Raw genomic sequence first — 22,643 nt, forward strand, 5'->3', positions numbered from 1 at the left:
CTGCACACCTTCTGTCCATGGTATGGTGGAGCGAGCACTGACACACTGCACACCTTCTGTCCGTGGAATGGTGGAGTAAGCACTTACACACTGCACACCTTCTGTCCGTGGAATGGTGGAGTAAGCACTGACACACTGCACACCTTCTGTCCGTGGAATGGTGGAGCGAGCACTGACACACTTTACCTTCTGTCTGTCGAATGGTGGAGTGAGCACTGACACACTGTACACCTTCTGTCCGTGGAATGGTGGAGCACTGACACACTGCACACCTTCTGTCCATGGAATGGTGGAGCACTGACACACTGCACATCTTCTGTCCGTGGAATGGGGGAGTGAGCACTGACACACTGCACACCTTCTGTCCAATGAATGGTGGAGTGAGCACTGACACACTGCACACCTTCTGTCCATGGAATGGTGGAGCACTGACACACTGCACACCTTCTGTCCGTGGAATGGTGGAGCGAGCACTGACACACTGCACACCTTCTGTCCGTGGAATGGTGGAGCGAGCACTTACACACTGCACACCTTCTGTCTGTGGAATGGTGGAGCGAGCCCTGACACACTGCACAACTTCTGTCCGTGGAATGTTGGAGCACTGACACACTGCACACTTTCTGTCCGTGGAATGGTGGAGTGAGCACTGACACACTGCACATCTTCTGTCCGTGGAATGGTGGAGCACTGACACACTGCACACCTTCTGTCCATGGAATGGTGGAGCACTGACTCAATGCACACCTTCTGTCCGTGGAATGGGGGAGTGAGCACTGACACACTGCACAACTTCTGTCCGTGTCATGGTGGAATGAGCACGAACACACTGCACACCTTCTGTCTGTGGAATGGTGGAGTGAACACTGACATACTGCACACCCTCTGTCCGTGGAATGGTGGAGCACTGACACACTGCACACCTTCTGTCCATGGAATGGTGGAGTGAGCACTGACACACTGAACACCTTCTGTTCATGGAATGGTGGAGTGAGCAGTGACACACTGCACACCTTCTGTCCATGGAATGGTGGAGCACTGACACACTGCACACCTTCTGTCCGTGGAATGGTGGAGTGAGCACTGACACACTGCACACGTTCTGTCCCTGGAATGGTGGAGCACTGACACACTGCACACCTTCTGTCCGTGGAATGGTGGAGTGATCACTGACACACTGCACACCTTCTGTCCGTGGAATGGTGGAGCGAGCACTGACAAACTGCACAACCTCTGTCCGTGGAATGGTGGAGTGAGCACTGACACACTGCACACCTTCTGTCCATGGAATGGTGGAGCACTGACATACTGCACACCTTCTGTCCGTGGAATAGTGGAGCGAGCACTGACACACTGCACACCTTCTGTCCGTGGAATGGTGGAGCGAGCAATTACACACTGCACACCATCTGTCTGTGGAATGGTGGAGCGAGCCCTGACACACTGCACAAATTCTGTCCGTGGAATGTTGGAGCACTGACACACTGCACATCTTCTGTCCGTGGAATCGTGGAGCACTGACACACTGCACACCTTCTGTCCATGGAATGGTGGAGCACTGACACAATGCACACCTTCTGTCCGTGGAATGGGGGAGTGAGCACTGACACACTGCACACCTTCTGTCCGTGGAATGGTGGAGTGAGCACTGACACACTGCACACCTTCTGTCTGTGGAATGGTGGAGTGAGCACTGACACACTGCAGAACTTCTGTCCGTGGAATGGTGGAATGAGCACGAACACACTGCACACCTTCTATCTGTGGAATGGTGGAGTGAGCACTGACACACTGCACACCTTCTGTCCGTGGAATGGTGGAGTGAGCACTGACACACTGCACACCTTCTGTCTGTGGAATGGTGGAGCGAGCACTGACACACTGCACAACTTCTGTCCGTGGAATGGTGGAGTGAGCACTGACACACTGCACACCTTATATCCGTGGAATGGTGGAGTGAGCACTGACACACTGCACACCTTCTGTCCGTGGAATGGTGGAGTGAGCACTGACACACTGCACACCTTCTGTCTGTCGAATGGTGGAGTGAGCACTGACACACTGCACACCTTCTGTCCGTGGAATGGTGGAGCACTGACACACTGCACACCTTCTGTCCATGGAATGGTGGAGCACTGACACACTGCACAACTTCTGTCCGTGGAATGGTGGAGCACTGACACACTGCACACCTTCTGTCCATGGAATGGTGGAGCGAGCACTGACACACTTTACCTTCTGTCTGTCGAATGGTGGAGTGAGCACTGACACACTGTACACCTTCTGTCCGTGGAATGGTGGAGCACTGACACACTGCACACCTTCTGTCCATGGAATGGTGGAGCACTGACACACTGCACATCTTCTGTCCGTGGAATGGGGGAGTGAGCACTGACACACTGCACACCTTCTGTCCAATGAATGGTGGAGTGAGCACTGACACACTGCACACCTTCTGTCCATGGAATGGTGGAGCACTGACACACTGCACACCTTCTGTCCGTGGAATGGTGGAGCGAGCACTAACACACTGCACACCTTCTGTCCGTGGAATGGTGGAGCGAGCACTTACACACTGCACACCTTCTGTCTGTGGAATGGTGGAGCGAGCCCTGACACACTGCACAACTTCTGTCCGTGGAATGTTGGAGCACTGACACACTGCACACTTTCTGTCCGTGGAATGGTGGAGTGAGCACTGACACACTGCACATCTTCTGTCCGTGGAATGGTGGAACACTGACACACTGCACACCTTCTGTCCATGGAATGGTGGAGCACTGACTCAATGCACACCTTCTGTCCGTGGAATGGGGGAGTGAGCACTGACACACTGCACAACTTCTGTCCGTGTCATGGTGGAATGAGCACGAACACACTGCACACCTTCTGTCTGTGGAATGGTGGAGTGAACACTGACATACTGCACACCCTCTGTCCGTGGAATGGTGGAGCACTGACACACTGCACACCTTCTGTCCATGGAATGTTGGAGTGAGCACTGACACACTGAACACCTTCTGTTCATGGAATGGTGGAGTGAGCAGTGACACACTGCACACCTTCTGTCCATGGAATGGTGGAGCACTGACACACTGCACACCTTCTGTCCGTGGAATGGTGGAGTGAGCACTGACACACTGCACACGTTCTGTCCGTGGAATGGTGGAGCACTGACACACTGCACACCTTCTGTCCGTGGAATGGTGGAGTGATCACTGACACACTGCACACCTTCTGTCCGTGGAATGGTGGAGCGAGCACTGACAAACTGCACAACCTCTGTCCGTGGAATGGTGGAGTGAGCACTGACACACTGCACACCTTCTGTCTGTGGAATGGTGGAGTGAGCACTGACACACTGCAGAACTTCTGTCCGTGGAATGGTGGAATGAGCACGAACACACTGCACACCTTCTGTCTGTGGAATGGTGGAGTGAGCACTGACACACTGCACACCTTCTGTCCGTGGAATGGTGGAGTGAGCACTGACACACTACACACCTTCTGTCTGTGGAATGGTGGAGCGAGCACTGACACACTGCACAACTTCTGTCCGTGGAATGGTGGAGTGAGCACTGACACACTGCACACCTTATATCCGTGGAATGGTGGAGTGAGCACTGACACACTGCACACCTTCTGTCCGTGGAATGGTGGAGTGAGCACTGACACACTGCACACCTTCTGTCTGTGGAATGGTGGAGTGAGCACTGACACACTGCAGAACTTCTGTCCGTGGAATGGTGGAATGAGCACGAACACACTGCACACCTTCTGTCTGTGGAATGGTGGAGTGAGCACTGACACACTGCACACCTTCTGTCCGTGGAATGGTGGAGTGAGCACTGACACACTGCACACCTTCTGTCTGTGGAATGGTGGAGCGAGCACTGACACACTGCACAACTTCTGTCCGTGGAATGGTGGAGTGAGCACTGACACACTGCACACCTTATATCCGTGGAATGGTGGAGTGAGCACTGACACACTGCACACCTTCTGTCCGTGGAATGGTGGAGTGAGCACTGACACACTGCACACCTTCTGTCCATGGAATGGTGGAGCACTGACACACTGCACACCTTCTGTCCGTGGAATGGGGGAGTGAGCACTGACACACTGCACACCTTCTGTCCATGGAATGGTGGAGCACTGACACACTGCACACCTTCTGTCCCTGGAATGGTGGAGTGATCACTGACACACTGTACACTTTCTGTCCGTGGAATGGTGCAGCGAGCACTGACACACTGCACAGCTTCTGTCTCTGGAATGGTGGAGTGAGCACTGACACACTGCACACCTTCTTTCCATGGAATGGTGGAGTGAGCACTGACACACTGCACACCTTCTGTCCGTGGAATGGTGGAGCACTGACACACTGCACACCTTCTGTCCGTGGAATGGTGGAGCGAGCACTGACACACTGCACACCTTCTGTCCGTGGAATGGTAGAGCGAGCACTTACACACTGCACACCTTCTGTCCGTGGAATGGTGGAGCACTGACACACTGCACACCTTCTGTCCGTGGAATGATGGAGCACTGACACACTGCACACCTTATGTCCGTGGAATGGTGGAGTGAGCACTGACACACTGCACACCTTCTGTCCGTGAAATGGTGGACAGAGCACTGACACACTGCACACCTTCTGTCCATGGAATGGTGGAGTGAGCACTTACACACTGCACACCTTCTGTCCGTGGAATGGTGGAGCACTGACACACTGCACACCTTCTGTCCGTGGAATGGTGGAGCACTGACACACTGCACACCTTATGTCCGTGGAATGGTGGAGTGAGCACTGACACACTGCGCACCTTCTGTCCGTGAAATGGTGGACTGAGCACTGACATATTGCACACCTTCTGTCCGTGGAATGGTGGAGCACTGACACACTGCACACCTTCTGTCCGTGGAATGGTGGAGCACTGACACACTGCACACCTTCTGTCCGTGGAATGGTGGAGCACTGACACACTGCACACCTTCTGTCCGTGGAATGGTGGAGTGAGCACTGACACACTGCACACCTTCTGTCCATGGAATGGTGGAGTGAGCACTGACACACTGCACACCTTCTGTCCATGGAATGGTGGAGCACTGACACACTGCACACCTTCTGTCCGTGGAATGGTGGAGCACTGACACACTGCACACCTTCTGTCCGTGGAATGGTGGAGCACTGACACACTGCACACCTTCTGTCTGTGGAATGGTGGAGCGAGCACTGACACACTGCACAACTTCTGTCCGTGGAATGGTGGAGTGAGCACTGACACACTGCACACCTTCTGTCTGTGGAATGGTGGAGTGAGCACTGACACACTGCACATCTTCTGTCCGTGGAATGGTGGAGCACTGACACACTGCACACCTTCTGTCCATGGAATGGTGGAGTGAGCACTGACACACTGTACACCTTCTGTCCGTGGAATGGTGGAGCACTGACACACTGCACACCTTCTGTCCATGGTATGGTGGAGCGAGCACTGACACACTGCACACCTTCTGTCCGTGGAATGGTGGAGTAAGCACTTACACACTGCACACCTTCTGTCCGTGGAATGGTGGAGTAAGCACTGACACACTGCACACCTTCTGTCCGTGGAATGGTGGAGCGAGCACTGACACACTTTACCTTCTGTCTGTCGAATGGTGGAGTGAGCACTGACACACTGTACACCTTCTGTCCGTGGAATGGTGGAGCACTGACACACTGCACACCTTCTGTCCATGGAATGGTGGAGCACTGACACACTGCACATCTTCTGTCCGTGGAATGGGGGAGTGAGCACTGACACACTGCACACCTTCTGTCCAATGAATGGTGGAGTGAGCACTGACACACTGCACACCTTCTGTCCATGGAATGGTGGAGCACTGACACACTGCACACCTTCTGTCCGTGGAATGGTGGAGCGAGCACTGACACACTGCACACCTTCTGTCCGTGGAATGGTGGAGCGAGCACTTACACACTGCACACCTTCTGTCTGTGGAATGGTGGAGCGAGCCCTGACACACTGCACAACTTCTGTCCGTGGAATGTTGGAGCACTGACACACTGCACACTTTCTGTCCGTGGAATGGTGGAGTGAGCACTGACACACTGCACATCTTCTGTCCGTGGAATGGTGGAGCACTGACACACTGCACACCTTCTGTCCATGGAATGGTGGAGCACTGACTCAATGCACACCTTCTGTCCGTGGAATGGGGGAGTGAGCACTGACACACTGCACAACTTCTGTCCGTGTCATGGTGGAATGAGCACGAACACACTGCACACCTTCTGTCTGTGGAATGGTGGAGTGAACACTTACATACTGCACACCCTCTGTCCGTGGAATGGTGGAGCACTGACACACTGCACACCTTCTGTCCATGGAATGGTGGAGTGAGCACTGACACACTGAACACCTTCTGTTCATGGAATGGTGGAGTGAGCAGTGACACACTGCACACCTTCTGTCCATGGAATGGTGGAGCACTGACACACTGCACACCTTCTGTCCGTGGAATGGTGGAGTGAGCACTGACACACTGCACACGTTCTGTCCGTGGAATGGTGGAGCACTGACACACTGCACACCTTCTGTCCGTGGAATGGTGGAGTGATCACTGACACACTGCACACCTTCTGTCCGTGGAATGGTGGAGCGAGCACTGACAAACTGCACAACCTCTGTCCGTGGAATGGTGGAGTGAGCACTGACACACTGCACACCTTCTGTCCATGGAATGGTGGAGCACTGACATACTGCACACCTTCTGTCCGTGGAATAGTGGAGCGAGCACTGACACACTGCACACCTTCTGTCCGTGGAATGGTGGAGCGAGCAATTACACACTGCACACCATCTGTCTGTGGAATGGTGGAGCGAGCCCTGACACACTGCACAACTTCTGTCCGTGGAATGTTGGAGCACTGACACACTGCACATCTTCTGTCCGTGGAATCGTGGAGCACTGACACACTGCACACCTTCTGTCCATGGAATGGTGGAGCACTGACACAATGCACACCTTCTGTCCGTGGAATGGGGGAGTGAGCACTGACACACTGCACACCTTCTGTCCGTGGAATGGTGGAGTGAGCACTGACACACTGCACACCTTCTGTCTGTGGAATGGTGGAGTGAGCACTGACACACTGCAGAACTTCTGTCCGTGGAATGGTGGAATGAGCACGAACACACTGCACACCTTCTATCTGTGGAATGGTGGAGTGAGCACTGACACACTGCACACCTTCTGTCCGTGGAATGGTGGAGTGAGCACTGACACACTGCACACCTTCTGTCTGTGGAATGGTGGAGCGAGCACTGACACACTGCACAACTTCTGTCCGTGGAATGGTGGAGTGAGCACTGACACACTGCACACCTTATATCCGTGGAATGGTGGAGTGAGCACTGACACACTGCACACCTTCTGTCCGTGGAATGGTGGAGTGAGCACTGACACACTGCACACCTTCTGTCTGTCGAATGGTGGAGTGAGCACTGACACACTGCACACCTTCTGTCCGTGGAATGGTGGAGCACTGACACACTGCACACCTTCTGTCCATGGAATGGTGGAGCACTGACACACTGCACAACTTCTGTCCGTGGAATGGTGGAGCACTGACACACTGCACACCTTCTGTCCATGGAATGGTGGAGCGAGCACTGACACACTTTACCTTCTGTCTGTCGAATGGTGGAGTGAGCACTGACACACTGTACACCTTCTGTCCGTGGAATGGTGGAGCACTGACACACTGCACACCTTCTGTCCATGGAATGGTGGAGCACTGACACACTGCACATCTTCTGTCCGTGGAATGGGGGAGTGAGCACTGACACACTGCACACCTTCTGTCCAATGAATGGTGGAGTGAGCACTGACACACTGCACACCTTCTGTCCATGGAATGGTGGAGCACTGACACACTGCACACCTTCTGTCCGTGGAATGGTGGAGCGAGCACTGACACACTGCACACCTTCTGTCCGTGGAATGGTGGAGCGAGCACTTACACACTGCACACCTTCTGTCTGTGGAATGGTGGAGCGAGCCCTGACACACTGCACAACTTCTGTCCGTGGAATGTTGGAGCACTGACACACTGCACACTTTCTGTCCGTGGAATGGTGGAGTGAGCACTGACACACTGCACATCTTCTGTCCGTGGAATGGTGGAGCACTGACACACTGCACACCTTCTGTCCATGGAATGGTGGAGCACTGACTCAATGCACACCTTCTGTCCGTGGAATGGGGGAGTGAGTACTGACACACTGCACAACTTCTGTCCGTGTCATGGTGGAATGAGCACGAACACACTGCACACCTTCTGTCTGTGGAATGGTGGAGTGAACACTGACATACTGCACACCCTCTGTCCGTGGAATGGTGGAGCACTGACACACTGCACACCTTCTGTCCATGGAATGTAGGAGTGAGCACTGACACACTGAACACCTTCTGTTCATGGAATGGTGGAGTGAGCAGTGACACACTGCACACCTTCTGTCCATGGAATGGTGGAGCACTGACACACTGCACACCTTCTGTCCGTGGAATGGTGGAGTGAGCACTGACACACTGCACACGTTCTGTCCGTGGAATGGTGGAGCACTGACACACTGCACACCTTCTGTCCGTGGAATGGTGGAGTGATCACTGACACACTGCACACCTTCTGTCCGTGGAATGGTGGAGCGAGCACTGACAAACTGCACAACCTCTGTCCGTGGAATGGTGGAGTGAGCACTGACACACTGCACACCTTCTGTCTGTGGAATGGTGGAGTGAGCACTGACACACTGCAGAACTTCTGTCCGTGGAATGGTGGAATGAGCACGAACACACTGCACACCTTCTGTCTGTGGAATGGTGGAGTGAGCACTGACACACTGCACACCTTCTGTCCGTGGAATGGTGGAGTGAGCACTGACACACTACACACCTTCTGTCTGTGGAATGGTGGAGCGAGCACTGACACACTGCACAACTTCTGTCCGTGGAATGGTGGAGTGAGCACTGACACACTGCACACCTTATATCCGTGGAATGGTGGAGTGAGCACTGACACACTGCACACCTTCTGTCCGTGGAATGGTGGAGTGAGCACTGACACACTGCACACCTTCTGTCTGTGGAATGGTGGAGTGAGCACTGACACACTGCAGAACTTCTGTCCGTGGAATGGTGGAATGAGCACGAACACACTGCACACCTTCTGTCTGTGGAATGGTGGAGTGAGCACTGGCACACTGCACACCTTCTGTCCGTGGAATGGTGGAGTGAGCACTGACACACTGCACACCTTCTGTCTGTGGAATGGTGGAGCGAGCACTGACACACTGCACAACTTCTGTCCGTGGAATGGTGGAGTGAGCACTGACACACTGCACACCTTATATCCGTGGAATGGTGGAGTGAGCACTGACACACTGCACACCTTCTGTCCGTGGAATGGTGGAGTGAGCACTGACACACTGCACACCTTCTGTCTGTCGAATGGTGGAGTGAGCACTGACACACTGCACACCTTCTGTCCGTGGAATGGTGGAGCACTGACACACTGCACACCTTCTGTCCATGGAATGGTGGAGCACTGACACACTGCACAACTTCTGTCCGTGGAATGGTGGAGCACTGACACACTGCACACCTTCTGTCCATGGAATGGTGGAGCACTGACACACTGCACACCTTCTGTCCGTGGAATGGGGGAGTGAACACTGACACACTGCACACTTTCTGTCCGTGGAATGGTGGAGTGAGCACGAACACAGTGCACACCTTCTGTCTGTGGAATGGTGGAGTGAGCACTGACACACTGCACACCTTCTTTCCGTGGAATGGTGGAGCACTGACACACTGCACACCTTCTGTCCATGGAATGGTGGAGTGAGCACTGACACACTGCACACCTTCTGTCCGTGGAATGGTGGAGCACTGACACACTGCACACCTTCTGTCCGTGGAATGGTGGAGCACTGACACACTGCACACCTTCTGTCCGTGGAATGGTGGAGCACTGACACACTGCACACCTTCTGTCCATGGAATGGTGGAGCGAGCACTGAAACACTGCACACCTTCTGTCCGTGGAATGGTGGAGTGAGCACTGATACACTGCACAACTTCTGTCCGTGGAATGGTGGAGTGAGCACTGACACACTGCACACCTTCTGTCCGTGGAATGGTGGAGCGAGCACTGACACACTGCACACCTTCTGTCCGTGGAATGGTGGAGCACTGACATACTGCACACATTCTCTCCGTGGAATGGTGGAGCGAGCACTGACACACTGCACACCTTGTGTTCCTGGAATGGTGGAGCACTGACACACTGCACACCTTCTGTCCTTGGAATGGTGGAGCACTGACACACTGTGTCCATGGAATGGTGGAGCGAGCACTGACACTCTGCACACCTTCTGTCCGTGGAATGGTGGAGTGAGCACTGACACACTGCACACCTTCTGTCCATGGAATGGTGGAGCGAGCACTGACACACTGCACACCTTCTGTCCGTGGAATGGTGGAGTGAGCACTGACACACTGCACACCTTCTGTCCATGGAATGGTGGAGCGAGCACTGACACACTGCACACCTTCTGTCCGTGGAATGGTGGAGTGAGCACTGACACACTGCACACCTTCTGTCCGTGGAATGGTGGAGCGATCACTGACACACTGCACACATTCTGTCCGTGGAATGGTGGAGCACTGACACACTTTACACCTTCTCTCCGTGGAATGGTGGAGCGAGCACTGACACACTGCACACCTTCTGTTCCTGGAATGGTGGAGCACTGACACACTGCACACCTTCTGTCCGTGGAATGGTGGAGTGAGCACTGACACACTGCACACCTTTTGTCTGTGGAATGGTGGAGTGAGCACTGACACACTGCACACCTTCTGTCTGTGGAATGGTGGAGTGAGCACTGACACACTGCACACCTTCTGTCCGTGGAATGGTGGAGTGAGCACTGACACACTGCACACCTTCTGTCCGTGGAATGGTGGAGTGAGCACTGACACAATGCACACCTTCTGTCCGTGGAATGGTGGAGTGAGCACTGACACACTGCACACCTTCAGTCCGTGGAATGGTGGAGTGAGCACGAACACACTGCACACCTTTTGTCTGTGGAATGGTGGAGTGAGCACTGACACACTGCACACCTTCTGTCCATGGAATGGTGGAGTGAGCACTGACACACTGCACATCTTCTGTCCGTGGAATGGTGGAGTGAGCACGAACACACTGCACACCTTTTGTCTGTGGAATGGTGGAGTGAGCACTGACACACTGCACACCTTCTGTCCGTGGAATGGTGGAGTGAGCACTGGCACACTGCACACCTTCTTTCCGTGGAATGGTGGAGTGAGCACTGACACAATGCACACCTTCTGTCCGTGGAATGGTGGAGTGAGCACTGACACACTGCACACCTTCTGTCCGTGGAATGGTGGAGTGAGCACTGACACACTGCACACCTTCTGTCCGTGGAATTGTGGAGCACTGACACACTGCACACCTTCTGTCCGTGGAATCGTGGAGCACTGACACACTGCCCACGTTCTGTCCGTGGAATGGTGGAGCGAGCACTGACACACTGCAAACCTTCTTTCCATGGAATGGTGGAGAGAGCACTGACACACTGCACACCTTCTGTCCGTGGAATGGTGGAGCACTGACACACTGCACACCTTCTGTCCATGGAATGGTGGAGCACTGACACACTGCACACCTTCTGTCCGTGGAATGGTGGAGCACTGACACACTCCACACCTTCTGTCCGTGGAATGGGGCAGTGAACACTGACACACTGCACACCTTCTGTCCGTGGAATGGTGGAGTGAGCACGAACACACTGCACAGTTTCTGTCTGTGGAATGGTGGAGTGAGCACTGACACACTGCACACTTTCTGTCCGTGGAATGGTGGAGCACTGACACATGCACACCTTCTGTCCATGGAATGGAGGAGTGAGCACTGACACACTGCACACCTTCTTTCCATGGAATGGTGGAGTGAGCACTGACACACTGCACACCTTCTGTCCATGGAATGGGGGAGTGAGCACTGACACACTGCACACCTTCTGTCCGTGGAATGGTGGAGCGAGCACTGACACACTGCACACCTTCTGTCCGTGGAATGGTGGAGTGAGCACTGACACACTGCACACCTTCTGTCCGTGGAATGGTGGAGCGATCACTGACACACTGCACACCTTCTGTCCGTGGAATGGTGGAGCACTGACACACTGCACACATTCTGTCCATGGAATGGTGGAGTGAGCACTGACACACTGCACACCTTCTGTCCGTGGAATGGTGGAGCGATCACTGACACACTGCACACCTTCTGTCCGTGGAATGGTGGAGCACTGACACACTGCACACCTTCTGTCCATGGAATGGTGGAGTGAGCACTGACACACTGCACACCTTCTGTCCGTGGAATGGTGGAGCAGTGACACACTGCACACCTTCTGTCCATGGAATGGTGGAGCACTGACACACTGCACACCTTCTGTCCGTGGAATGGGGGAGTGAGCACTGACACACTGCACACCTTCTGTCCATGGAATGGTGGAGCACTGACACACTGCACACCTTCTGTCCCTGGAATGGTGGAGTGATCACTGACACACTGTACACCTTCTGTCCGTGGAATGGTGCAGCGAGCACTGACACACTGCACAGCTTCTGTCTGTGGAATGGTGGAGTGAGCAATGACACACTGCACACCTTCTGTCCGTGGAATGGTGGAGTGAGCACTGACACACTGCACACCTTCTGTCCGTGGAATGGTGGAGCACTGACACACTGCACACCTTCTGTCTGTGGAATGGTGGAGCGAGCACTGACACACTGCACAACTTCTGTCCGTGGAATGTTGGAGTGAGCACTGACACACTGCACACCTTCTCTGTGGAATGGTGGAGTGAGCACTGACACACTGCACATCTTCTGTCCGTGGAATGGTGGAGCACTGACACACTGCACACCTTCTGTCCATGGAATGGTGGAGTGAGCACTGACACACTGTACACCTTCTGTCCGTGGAATGGTGGAGCACTGACACACTGCACACCTTCTGTCCATGGTATGGTGGAGCGAGCACTGACACACTGCACACCTTCTGTCCGTGGAATGGTGGAGTAAGCACTTACACACTGCACACCTTCTGTCCGTGGAATGGTGGAGTAAGCACTGACACACTGCACACCTTCTGTCCGTGGAATGGTGGAGCGAGCACTGACACACTTTACCTTCTGTCTGTCGAATGGTGGAGTGAGCACTGACACACTGTACACCTTCTGTCCGTGGAATGGTGGAGCACTGACAGACTGCACACCTTCTGTCCATGGAATGGTGGAGCACTGACACACTGCACATCTTCTGTCCGTGGAATGGGGGAGTGAGCACTGACACACTGCACACCTTCTGTCCAATGAATGGTGGAGTGAGCACTGACACACTGCACACCTTCTGTCCATGGAATGGTGGAGCACTGACACACTGCACACCTTCTGTCCGTGGAATGGTGGAGCGAGCACTGACACACTGCACACCTTCTGTCCGTGGAATGGTGGAGCGAGCACTTACACACTGCACACCTTCTGTCTGTGGAATGGTGGAGCGAGCCCTGACACACTGCACAACTTCTGTCCGTGGAATGTTGGAGCACTGACACACTGCACACTTTCTGTCCGTGGAATGGTGGAGTGAGCACTGACACACTGCACATCTTCTGTCCGTGGAATGGTGGAGCACTGACACACTGCACACCTTCTGTCCATGGAATGGTGGAGCACTGACTCAATGCACACCTTCTGTCCGTGGAATGGGGGAGTGAGCACTGACACACTGCACAACTTCTGTCCGTGTCATGGTGGAATGAGCACGAACACACTGCACACCTTCTGTCTGTGGAATGGTGGAGTGAACACTGACATACTGCACACCCTCTGTCCGTGGAATGGTGGAGCACTGACACACTGCACACCTTCTGTCCATGGAATGGTGGAGTGAGCACTGACACACTGAACACCTTCTGTTCATGGAATGGTGGAGTGAGCAGTGACACACTGCACACCTTCTGTCCATGGAATGGTGGAGCACTGACACACTGCACACCTTCTGTCCGTGGAATGGTGGAGTGAGCACTGACACACTGCACACGTTCTGTCCGTGGAATGGTGGAGCACTGACACACTGCACACCTTCTGTCCGTGGAATGGTGGAGTGATCACTGACACACTGCACACCTTCTGTCCGTGGAATGGTGGAGCGAGCACTGACAAACTGCACAACCTCTGTCCGTGGAATGGTGGAGTGAGCACTGACACACTGCACACCTTCTGTCCGTGGAATGGTGGAGCACTGACACACTGCACACCTTCTGTCCATGGAATGATGGAGTGAGCACTGACACACTGCACACCTTCTGTCCGTGGAATGGTGGAGCACTGACAAACTGAACACCTTCTGTCCGTGGAATGGTGGACTGAGCACTGACACACTGCACACCTTCTGTCCATGGAATGGTGGAGTGAGCACTGACACACTGCACACCTTCTGTCCGTGGAATGGTGGTGCACTGACACACTGCACACCTTCTGTCCGTGGAATGGTGGACTGAGCACTGACACACTGCACAGCTTCTGTCCATGGAATGGTGGAGTGAGCACTGACACACTGCACACCTTCTGTCCGTGGAATGGTGGAGCACTGACACACTGCACACCTTCTGTCCGTGGAATGGTGGAGCACTGACACACTGCACACCTTCTGTCCGTGGAATGGTGGAGTGAGCACTGACACACTGCACACCTTCTGTCCGTGGAATGGTGGAGTGAGCACTGACACACTGCACACCTTCTGTCCGTGGAATGGTGGAGCGAGCACTGACACACTGCACACCTCCTGTCCGTGGAATGGTGGAGCGATCATTGACACACTGCGCACCTTCTGTCCGTGGAATGGTGGAGCGAGCACTGACACACTGCACACCTTCTGTCTGTCGAATGGTGGAGTGAGCACTGACACACTGCACACCTTCTGTCCGTGGAATGGTGGAGTGGGCACTGACACACTGCACACCTTCTGTCCGTGGAATGGTGGAGCACTGACACACTGCACACCTTCTGTCCATGGAATGGTGGAGCACTGACACACTGCACACCTTCTGTCCGTGGAATGGGGGAGTGAGCACTGACACACTGCACACCTTCTGTCCGTGGAATGGTGGAGTGAGCACGAACACACTGCACACCTTCTGTCTGTGGAATGGTGGAGTGAGCACTGACACACTGCACACCTTCTGTCCGTGGAATGGTGGAGCACTGACACACTGCACACCTTCTGTCCATGGAATGGTGGAGTGAGCACTGACACACTGTACTTCTTCTGTCCGTGGAATGGTGGAGCACTGACACACTGCACACCTTCTGTCCGTGGAATGGTGGAGCACAGACACACTGCACACCTTCTGTCCATGGAATGGTGGAGCGAGCACTGACACACTGCACACCTTCTGTCCGTGGAATGGTGGAGTGAGCACTGATACACTGCACACCTTCTGTCCGTGGAATGGTGGAGTGAGCACTGACACACTGCACACCTTCTGTCCGTGGAATGGTGGAGCGATCACTGACACACTGCACACCTTCTGTCCGTGGAATGGTGGAGCACTGATATACTGCACACCTTCTCTCCGTGGAATGGTGGAGCCAGCACTGACACACTGCACACCTTCTGTTCCTGGAATGGTGGAGCACTGACACACTGCACACCTTCTGTCCGTGGAATGGTGGAGCACTGACACACTGCACACCTTCTGTCCGTGGAATGGTGGAGTGAGCACTGACACACTGCACACCTTCTGTCCGTGGAATGGTGGAGCGATCACTGACACACTGCACACCTTCTGTCCGTGGAATGGTGGAGCACTGACACACTGCACACCTTCTCTCCGTGGAATGGTGGAGCGAGCACTGACACACTGCACACCGTCTGTTCCTGGAATGGTGGAGCACTGACAACCTGCACACCTTCTGTCCGTGGAATGGTGGAGCACTGACACACTGCACACCTTTTGTCCATGGAATGGTGGAGCACTGACACACTGCACACCTCCTGTCCGTGGAATGGGGGAGTGAGCACTGACACACTGCACACCTTCTGTCCGTGGAATGGTGGAGTGAGCACTGACACACTGCACACCTTTTGTCTGTGGAATGGTGGAGTGAGCACTGACACACTGCACACCTTCTGTCCGTGGAATTGTGGAGTGAGCACGAACACACTGCACACCTTTTGTCTGTGGAATCGTGGAGTGAGCACTGACACACTGCACACCTTCTGTCCGTGGAATGGTGGAGCACTGACACACTGCACACCTTCTGTCCGTGGAATGGTGGAGTGAGCACTGACACACTGCACACCTTCTGTCCATGGAATGGTGGAGTGAGTACTGACACACAGAAGACCTTCTGTCCATGGAATGGTGGAGCACTGACACACTGTCTGTCCGTGGAATGGTGGAGCGAGCACTGACACACTGCACACCTTCTGTCCGTGGAATGGTGGTGCACTGACACACTGCACACCTTCTGTCCGTGGAATGGTGGAGCACTGACACACTGCACACCTTCTGTCCATGGAATGGTGGAGCACTGACACACCGCACACCTTCTGTCCGTGGAATGGTGGAGCACTGACACACTCCACACCTTCTGTCCGTGGAATGGGGGAGTGAACACTGACACACTGCACACCTTCTGTCCGTGGAATGGTGGAGTGAGCACTGACACACTGCACACCTTCTGTCCATGGAATGGTGGAGTGAGCACGAACACACTGCACAGCTTCTGTCTGTGGAATGGTGGAGTGAGCACTGACACACTGCACACTTTCTGTCCGTGGAATGGTGGAGCACTGACACACTGCACACCTTCTGTCCATGGAATGGAGGAGTGAGCACTGACACACTGCAGACCTTCTTTCCATGGAATGGTGGAGTGAGCACTGACACACTGCACACCTTCTGTCCGTGGAATGGTGGAGTGAGCACTGACACACTGCAGACCTTCTGTCCGTGGAATGGTGGAGCAATGACACACTGCACACCTTCTGTCCATGAAATGGTGGAGCACTGACACACTGCACACCTTCTGTCCGTGGAATGGTGGAGCACTGACACACTGCACACCTTCTGTCCGTGGAATGGTGGAGCGAGCACTGACACACTGCACACCTTCTGTCCGTGGAATGGTGGAGTGAGCACTGACACACTGCACACCTTCTGTCCGTGGAATGGTGGAGCGATCACTGACACTCTGCACACCTTCTGTCCGTGGAATGGTGGAGCACTGACACACTGCACACCTTGTCTCCGTGGAATGGTGGAGCGAGCACTGACACACTGCACACCTTCTGTCCATGGAATGGTGGAGCGAGCACTGACACACTGCACACCTTCTGTCCGTGGAATGGTGGAGTGAGCACTGACACACTGCACACCTTCTTTCCGTGGAATGGTGGAGTGAGCACTGACACAATGCACACCTTCTGTCCGTGGAATGGTGGAGTGAGCACTGACACACTGCACACCTTCAGTCCGTGGAATGGTGGAGTGAGCACGAACACACTGCACACCTTTTGTCTGTGGAATGGTGGAGTGAGCACTGACACACTGCACACCTTCTGTCCATGGAATGGTGGAGTGAGCACTGACACACTGCACATCTTCTGTCCGTGGAATGGTGGAGTGAGCACGAACACACTGCACACCTTTTGTCTGTGGAATGGTGGAGTGAGCACTGACACACTGCACACCTTCTGTCCGTGGAATGGTGGAGTGAGCACTGGCACACTGCACACCTTCTTTCCGTGGAATGGTGGAGTGAGCACTGACACAATGCACACCTTCTGTCCGTGGAATGGTGGAGTGAGCACTGACACACTGCACACCTTCTGTCCGTGGAATGGTGGAGTGAGCACTGACACACTGCACACCTTCTGTCCGTGGAATTGTGGAGCACTGACACACTGCACACCTTCTGTCCGTGGAATCGTGGAGCACTGACACACTGCCCACGTTCTGTCCGTGGAATGGTGGAGCGAGCACTGACACACTGCAAACCTTCTTTCCATGGAATGGTGGAGAGAGCACTGACACACTGCACACCTTATGTCCGTGGAATGGTGGAGCACTGACACACTGCACACCTTCTGTCCATGGAATGGTGGAGCACTGACACACTGCACACCTTCTGTCCGTGGAATGGTGGAGCACTGACACTCTCCACACCTTCTGTCCGTGGAATGGGGGAGTGAACACTGACACACTGCACACCTTCTGTCCGTGGAATGGTGGAGTGAGCACGAACACACTGCACAGTTTCTGTCTGTGGAATGGTGGAGTGAGCACTGACACACTGCACACTTTCTGTCCGTGGAATGGTGGAGCACTGACACATGCACACCTTCTGTCCATGGAATGGAGGAGTGAGCACTGACACACTGCACACCTTCTTTCCATGGAATGGTGGAGTGAGCACTGACACACTGCACACCTTCTGTCCATGGAATGGGGGAGTGAGCACTGACACACTGCACACCTTCTGTCCGTGGAATGGTGGAGCGAGCACTGACACACTGCACACTTTCTGTCCGTGGAATGGTGGAGTGAGCACTGACACACTGCACACCTTCTGTCCGTGGAATGGTGGAGCAGTGACACACTGCACACCTTCTGTCCATGGAATGGTGGAGCACTGACACACTGCACACCTTCTGTCCGTGGAATGGGGGAGTGAGCACTGACCCACTGCACACCTTCTGTCCATGGAATGGTGGAGCACTGACACACTGCACACCTTCTGTCCCTGGAATGGTGCAGCGAGCACTGACACACTGCACACCTTCTGTCCGTGGAATGGTGGAGTGATCACTGACACACTGTACACCTTCTGTCCGTGGAATGGTGCAGCGAGCACTGACACACTGCACAGCTTCTGTCTGTGGAATGGTGGAGTGAGCACTGACACACTGCACACCTTCTTTCCATGGAATGGTGGAGTGAGCACTGACACACTGCACACCTTCTGTCCGTGGAATGGTGGAGCACTGACACACTGCACACCTTCTGTCCGTGGAATGGTGGAGCGAGCACTGACACACTGCACACCTTCTGTCCGTGGAATGGTAGAGCGAGCACTTACACACTGCACACCTTCTGTCCGTGGAATGGTGGAGCACTGACACACTGCACACCTTCTGTCCGTGGAATGGTGGAGCACTGACACACTGCACACCTTCTGTCCGTGGAATGGTGGAGTGAGCACTGACACACTGCACACCTTCTGTCCATGGAATGGTGGAGTGAGCACTGACACACTGCACACCTTCTGTCCGTGGAATGGTGGAGCACTGACACACTGCACACCTTCTGTCCGTGGAATGGTGGAGCACTGACACACTGCACACCTTCTGTCCGTGGAATGGTGGAGTGAGCACTGACACACTGCACACCTTCTGTCCGTGGAATGGTGGAGTGAGCACTGACACACTGCACACCTTCTGTCCGTGGAATGGTGGAGCGAGCACTGACACACTGCACACCTCCTGTCCGTGGAATGGTGGAGCGATCATTGACACACTGCACACCTTCTGTCCGTGGAATGGTGGAGCGAGCACTGACACACTGCACACCTGCTGTCCGTGGAATGGTGGAGTGAGCACTGATACACTGCACACATTCTGTCCATGGAATGGTGGAGTGAGCACTGACACACTGCACACCTTCTGTCCATGGAATGGTGGAGCACTGACACACTGCACACCTTCTGTCCGTGGAATGGTGGAGCACTGACACACTGCACACCTTCTGTCTGTGGAATGGTGGAGCGAGCACTGACACACTGCACAACTTCTGTCCGTGGAATGGTGGAGTGAGCACTGACACACTGCAGACCTTCTGTCTGTGGAATGGTGGAGTGAGCACTGACACACTGCACACCTTCTGTCCGTGGAATGGTGGAGAACTGACACACTGCACACCTTCTGTCCATGGAATGGTGGAGTGAGCACTGACACACTGTAAACCTTCTGTCCGTGGAATGGTGGAGCACTGACACACTGCACACCTTCTGTCCATGGTATGGTGGAGCGAGCACTGACACACTATACACCTTCTGTCCGTGGAATGGTGGAGTAAGCACTTACACACTGCACACCTTCTGTCCGTGGAATGGTGGAGTAAGCACTGACACACTGCACACCTTCTGTCCGTGGAATGGTGGAGCGAGCAGTGACACACTTTACCTTCTGTCTGTCGAATGGTGGAGTGAGCACTGACACACTGTACACCTTCTGTCCGTGGAATGGTGGAGCACTGACACACTGCACACCTTCTGTCCATGGAATGGTGGAGCACTGACACACTGCACATCTTCTGTCCGTGGAATGGGGGAGTGAGCACTGACACACTGCACACCTTCTGTCCAATGAATGGTGGAGTGAGCACTGACACACTGCACACCTTCTGTCCATGGAATGGTGGAGCACTGACACACTGCACACCTTCTGTCCGTGGAATGGTGGAGCGAGCACTGACACACTGCACACCTTCTGTCCGTGGAATGGTGGAGCGAGCACTTACACACTGCACACCTTCTGTCTGTGGAATGGTGGAGCGAGCCCTGACACACTGCACAACAACTGTCCGTGGAATGTTGGAGCACTGACACACTGCACACTTTCTTTCCGTGGAATGGTGGAGTGAGCACTGACACACTGCACATCTTCTGTCCGTGGAATGGTGGAGCACTGACACACTGCACACCTTCTGTCCATGGAATGGTGGAGCACTGACTCAATGCACACCTTCTGTCCGTGGAATGGGGGAGTGAGCACTGACACACTGCACAACTTCTGTCCGTGTAATGGTGGAATGAGCACGAACACACTGCACACCTTCTGTCTGTGGAATGGTGGAGTGAACACTGACACACTGCACACCCTCTGTCCGTGGAATGGTGGAGCACTGACACACTGCACACCTTCTGTCCATGGAATGGTGGAGTGAGCACTGACACACTGCACACCTTCTGTTCATGGAATGGTGGAGTGAGCACTGACACACTGCACACCTTCTGTCCATGGAATGGTGGAGCACTGACACACTGCACACCTTCTGTCCGTGGAATGGTGGAGCGAGCACTGACACACTGCACACGTTCTGTCCGTGGAATGGTGGAGCACTGACACACTGCACACCTTCTGTCCGTGGAATGGTGGAGTGATCACTGACACACTGCACACCTTCTGTCCGTGGAATGGTGGAGCGAGCACTGACAAACTGCACAACCTCTGTCCGTGGAATGGTGGAGTGAGCACTGACACACTGCACACCTTCTGTCCGTGGAATGGTGGTGCACTGACACACTGCACACCTTCTGTCCGTGGAATGGTGGACTGAGCACTGACACACTGCACACCTTCTGTCCATGGAATGGTGGAGTGAGCACTGACACACTGCACACCTTCTGTCCGTGGAATGGTGGAGCACTGACACACTGCACACCTTCTGTCCGTGGAATGGTGGAGCACTGACACACTGCACACCTTCTGTCCGTGGAATGGTGGAGTGAGCACTGACACACTGCACACCTTCTGTCCGTGGAATGGTGGAGTGAGCACTGACACACTGCACACCTTCTGTCCGTGGAATGGTGGAGCGAGCACTGACACACTGCACACCTCCTGTCCGTGGAATGGTGGAGCGATCATTGACACACTGCACACCTTCTGTCCGTGGAATGGTGGAGCGAGCACTGACACACTGCACACCTTCTGTCTGTCGAATGGTGGAGTGAGCACTGACACACTGCACACCTTCTGTCCGTGGAATGGTCGAGTGGGCACTGACACACTGCACACCTTCTGTCCGTGGAATGGTGGAGCACTGACACACTGCACACCTTCTGTCCATGGAATGGTGGAGCACTGACACACTGCACACCTTCTGTCCGTGGAATGGTGGAGCACAGACACACTGCACACCTTCTGTCCATGGAATGGTGGAGCGAGCACTGACACACTGCACACCTTCTGTCCGTGGAATGGTGGAGTGAGCACTGATACACTGCACACCTTCTGTCCGTGGAATGGTGGAGTGAGCACTGACACACGGCACACCTTCTGTCCGTGGAATGGTGGAGCGATCACTGACACACTGCACACCTTCTGTCCGTGAAATGGTGGAGCACTGATATACTGCACACCTTCTCTCCGTGGAATGGTGGAGCGAGCACTGACACACTGCACACCTTCTGTTCCTGGAATGGTGGAGCACTGACACACTGCACACCTTCTGTCCGTGGAATGGTGGAGTGAGCACTGACACACTTCACACCTTCTGTCCATGGAATTGTGGAGCGAGCACTGACACACTGCACACCTTCTGTCCGTGGAATGGTGGAGTGAGCAGTGACACACTGCACACCTTCTGTCCGTGGAATGGTGGAGTGAGCACTGACACACTGCACACCTTCTGTCCGTGGAATGGTGGAGCGATCACTGACACACTGCACACCTTCTGTCCGTGG

The sequence above is a fragment of the Pristiophorus japonicus genome, chromosome 5 (genome assembly GCF_044704955.1).
Source record: "Pristiophorus japonicus isolate sPriJap1 chromosome 5, sPriJap1.hap1, whole genome shotgun sequence".
Lineage (NCBI taxonomy): Eukaryota > Metazoa > Chordata > Chondrichthyes > Pristiophoridae > Pristiophorus > Pristiophorus japonicus.